The sequence below is a fragment of the Equus asinus genome, chromosome 17 (assembly GCF_041296235.1).
Source record: "Equus asinus isolate D_3611 breed Donkey chromosome 17, EquAss-T2T_v2, whole genome shotgun sequence".
Lineage (NCBI taxonomy): Eukaryota > Metazoa > Chordata > Mammalia > Perissodactyla > Equidae > Equus > Equus asinus.
This window is the reverse complement of record NC_091806.1, coordinates 17,949,613-17,955,010: the sequence shown is the minus strand read 5'-3', so window position 1 is coordinate 17,955,010 and position 5,398 is coordinate 17,949,613. Positions and strand designations below refer to the sequence as shown.

Sequence of the window (5,398 nt, the reverse complement as noted above, 5' to 3'; positions counted from 1 at the left end):
GATGATCTCCTGAACTTAGGAGTTTTGGGAGAGTAATTTTGAATAGTCGTAGTAAAGAAATTGCTTTTCACATTAATTTTTAGTTGTTTTTTTCTTAGTGTAAAAAGTCAATATGTTGCAACATGGTGAATTACAGATTAACTGTCAATCAAAGGATAAGTTTATTATATATTATGGGAGCCTAGACTCTTAAAGGGTGAAGCCTCAAAAGGGATATGGTCAGAATTTGTAAAACCAGGAAAAGAATGGAATGAACATGCGTGTATGTTTCAGATTCCAAAGCACTAGCATTCCTGGAATTTGAAACAGAAAGAGTTAGAAAATATACGAGTAAATACCACTTTGTATCATTGGCCAAAAAATAAACCACCCTACGCTAAATGAAGCATATATTTCAAACTTAGGAGAGATAGAAAAGCAAAAGAAAACAGCCTCTGTGTGGAAGGTTAGGAAAGACTTGAAGTATGTATACAATAATATCAAGTAAAACATATTGGGTGTATATGTGCAACACGCTGGGTTAAGACCTTTACATAGATTATCTAATTTCATTCTCACAATAACACTGTAAACACCTATTATGCTTGTCTTTGTCTTTATCTTAAAGAAAGGCAGCAGGGGCTTATAGAGGTTTGGTCATTTACTCAAGGTCATGCCATGAGTAAGCATGGGAAATAAGATAAGCTCAGGCTGATCTGTCTCCAGAGCCAGGTCTTACTCTCTCTGCCACAGTGTAGCAGCCATACTGCTGATGTCATAAAGGGTGATGAGAAGCAATGAAAGCCAGGCCTAGATGCACAGACTGCTAAACATAGCTAAGCATGAAGTTATTTGTCTTAAGTTGCATTTTGTGTTACATTTCTACTACTCAATTATCAAACAGACTCAATATATCAACATGAATTGCTATTTAAACATCTGGATGATGGATCAAAAATAACTGTTTCTGAATTTTGGTTTAGGTACTTCAAAGCTAGATCACTTTGATTATAAATTAACCACACCAGGAGACACAATTTCCTCATTTCTAAAAGAGGGAGAATAATCATTCATGCCATATATAGTTCACATAGTTGTTTTATAAGCAAATTATGCAATTCAAGTAAAAAGACTAAGTAAACTATAAAAGTCTTTGAAGGTGAAGGAATGGATAAGATGGAATAAGATAATATATGATAAAAAATAAACATGTTTGTTCCACTTACAGAAATAAAGTCATTTTTATTTCCTGCTTTACTGCTTATAGTCCATCTGCAATTTCTTACTGTGTGAAGAGCTTTCTCATGGTGTTTTTTACCTCTTCATTTCTCAGGGTATAAATGAGTGGATTCAACATAGGTGTCTGAGTACCATAAAATACTGCCATGTTGGCTATAATTAACAAGACAGGAAACAATAAGTGTTGGAGAGGCTGTGGAGAGAAGGGAACCCTCATAAACTGCTGGTAGGAGTGCGAACTGGTGCAGCTGCTGTGGGAAACAGTATGGAGAGTCCTCAAAAAATTAAGAATAAATCTACCATATGATCCAGCTATTCCATGGCTGGGTATTCTTCCAAAGAGCGTGAAAACATGAATGCATACAGCTACATGCACCTCCTTCTTCACTGCAGCATTATTCACAATAGCCAAGACTTTGAAGCAACCTGGGTGCCCACCAAGGGATGAATGGATATAGAAGATGTGGTATATACACACAATGGAATACTACTCAGCCATATGAAATGATGAAATCCAGCCATTTGTGAAAACATGGATGGACCTCGAGGGTATTATGCTAAGTGAAATAAGTCAGAGGGAGAAAGCCAAATACCATATGAAATCACTCATAAGTAGAAGATAAAAACAATGATAAACAAACACACAGAAACAGAGATTGGATTGGTGGTTACCAGAGGGGAAAAGTGGAGGGAGGAGGGCAAATGGGGTGATTAAGCACATATGTGTGGTGATGGATGGTAATTAGCCTTTGGATGGTGAACCTGATGTAATCTACACAGAAATAAAAATATAACAATGTATACCTGAAATTTATATAAAGTTATAAATCAATGCTACTGCAATAAAAAAAGAAAAAGAAATTTTTAAAAAAATATTTAAAAATACAGAGACATCAGCAACAGATCACAGTGAGCTGTTCCCTTCGTCTCTCCCTTTTTTGAACTACAACTTAATGGACACTCACTGACCAATGGAGGAAGCCCACACAGTACAACAGGATGCCTGAGAGACACACACAGCTATACATCTGAGGGTGGATGGACTGGCCCCCAAGGAAGTGGCAAAAATATGTGAGCACACCCTGCTCTCCGTGGTAGCCCTGTGCGTGCACACAAACGCTTTCCAACATGGTGCAAGCACCTGGAAAGTGGGAACACACAGCAGGGTGACCATAAGAGGAGGAGGCAGTAACCCTTAAACCATGGTCGCTCTCCCGGTGGAGAGAGGGAGCCCACCACACCCCTGTGCCATAAAGGGGCATCAAGGGTCCCATCAAGGAAGCCACGCCAACCAAGCTCAGCAGCCCTGTGGACTGTGGATCATATACAGGGACCTTAGCAGATTTCCACCCTGGGGCAAACACTTCTCAGACACGCACAGTGCTCACAGTGCAGCTGTGCTCCTAAAGAGGGTGCAGGTTGGGGAGGCAGTAGGAATAGGTGTGGCAGTTTTTTTTCCTAAAGATTTTATTTTTCGTTTTTCACCTCAAAGCCCCCTGATACATAGTTGTATATTTTTAGTTGTGGGTCCTTCTAGTTGTGGCATGTGGGATGCTGCCTCAGCATGACTTGATGAGTGGTACCATGTCCGTGCCCAGGATCTGGACCAGTGAAACCCTGGGCCGCTGAAGCGGAGCACGTGAACTTAACCACTCAGCCCCAGGCTGGTCTCAGGCACAGCAGTTTTGAACTCACAAGCGCTGACTTTCCTGGCAGGGAGGGGGAGCCCACCATGCCCCAGGGCCGTCAAGGAGCAGCCATAGCTCAGGTCTCAGCGAGGAAGCCCCACCAACCAAGCACAGAGACCCCACAGACTGCAGATCGTAAACAGGGAACTCAGTAGATTTCTGTGCTGGGGCAAACACTTCCCAGGCTCGCACACATGCTCACGGTGCAGCTGTGCTCCCAAAGACAGAACATGTCCTGGACAGCTGCAGGAATTGATGCAGTAGCTTTGAGCCCACTGGTGATCACTTTCTGGTGGGTAGGGGGAGCTCAGAGCACCCCTGTGGCACCAGAGAGAGGCCCTAGCCTAGGGAGGAAGCCCCGCCCGCCAAGGACAGTCCACACAAGTCCCTGAACACATCCCAGGCTGGGGCAAGCACCCATAATACCCCCACAGCTTCCAGCAGACCAGGTGGGGCCAGAAACACTGTTCCTGCTCCCCCCCCCCCCACCGGTGGGGAATACCACAAATGCTCAACAAAAGATTAGTTCATCAAACAAAGAGAAACTGCAGCAACAATTCAGACCAGAAGGAAAATGGCAATTCTCCAGAAACCAACACTGAAGACACAGAAATATACAAGCTAAATGACAAAGAATTCAAAATATCCATCATAAGGAAACTCACTGACTTACAAGGAAACACAGAGAGACATCCAACAGTATGGAGATTCCTGAACAAACTAAAACTACAAATACTGTATGACCCAGCTATCCCACTACTGGGTGTCTACCCAAACAATTTGAAATCAACAATCCAAAGTAACATATATACCCCTATGTTCATTGCAGCACTATTCACAATAGCCAAGACATGGAAACAATCCAAGTGTCCATTGAGCAATGATTGGATAAAGAAGATGTGGTATATATATATAGTGAAATACTACTCAGCCAGAAAAAATACAAATTCATTCCATATGCAACAACATGGATGGACCTGGAGGGAATTATGCTAAGCGAAATAAGCCAGGCTGAGAAACACAAGCACCATGTGATTTCACTTATATGTGGAATATAAACAAACACAGGGACAAAGAAAATAGTTCAGTGGTTACCAGGGGAAGGGGTTTGGAGGTGGGCACAGGGAGTGAAGGGGAGCACTTATGTGGCGACAGACAAGAAATAATGTACAACTGAAATTTCACAATGATGTAAACTATTATGAATCTCAATTTAAAAAATAAAAATAAAAGTAAAATAAATAAAATTAAATTAAAAATAAATAAATAAAATAAGCAGAGCTGGTGATACACTTGAGTGAGGTATCTACGACTATCTGGAACCAGTAAAACTATCCAACTAATCCACAGATTTGTAGGCAATAATAAATGCTTATTATATTAAAAAAATACTGCCATATTTTTGTCTATGGATAAAGTAGACATTAGGTGTATGTAATCAAATATACAGGGCACAAAGAACAAGGCAACAACAGTGAAGCAGGCCCCACAGGTGGAGAGGGATTTGCAGCTCCCTTCTGCACTGTGGGGCCTCAAGGAGCACAGGATGACAATGTAGGAGGCAGCCAGCATGAGGAAGTTCAACAGGCAGATGACACCACTGTTGGCAACAAACAGCAAACTGATGACATGTGTGTTGGTGCAGGCAAATTCCAGCAAGGGATACAAGTCACAGACAGTGATTGATCACATTGACCCACAGAATGGCAATTGAAGGACCAAGAGGAGCTGAACCAAAGAATGCAGGAAGCCCCCCAGCCAAGCCACCCCCACCAGCAGGGCAAAGAGATGCCTGGTCATGATGATAGTGTAGTGCAGGGGCTTGCACATGCCCATATAGCAGTCATAGGCCATCGCTGTGAGCAGAATGATCTCAACACCTGCCAAAACATGAGCTCCAAAGAACTGAGCCATGCAGCCCCCATAAGAGATGGCTCTCCCCTCATACAGGGAGTCAGCAATGATTTGGGGGGTCAAAGAGGAAGAATAACAGGTGTTAACAAAGGACAAGTTGTCCAGGAAAACAATACCTGGCAGAATCCAGGATGGGACTGGAGGTGACGGTCACCACAATGAGCATGTTTCCACAAACTGTGACCCCAGAGATGATCAAAAAGACCACAAAGAGAATTCTCAGTACCTCTGGGTTCTCTGAGAGTCTCAGCATGAAAAATTCTGTGACATTGTGTGGTATTTCCATAGAGGCCAAAAACACTGATAAGGCAGGTACAGTATTGCCTGTAAAGTCAAGAGAGAAACATAATTATAACAGAACTAATTCCGGGGGTAAAATGTTGCAAGATTTCCTTTAGTTACACCCACTTCCCTCTGTCCCTCTTAACCCTTTCTGTTCCAAAATTCTTGTATCAATTCATTCTGTTAACCACAAAATGTGAGCATACGTCTATCTGTTAACTTCAGCATCACTGGGCACTAGACACGTAAGTTATTACACAAAAATAATTATCTAAATTTTAATTTCTGTTGTTGCT

At 42.1% G+C, this 5,398-nt stretch overlaps 1 pseudogene; it reads right to left on the bottom strand.

The window, feature by feature from the left end:
* Window positions 1-1,261: 1,261 nt before the first annotated feature.
* On the bottom strand, window positions 1,262-5,106 carry LOC106821872 (olfactory receptor 4C3-like; annotated as a pseudogene).
* Window positions 5,107-5,398: the final 292 nt, after the last annotated feature.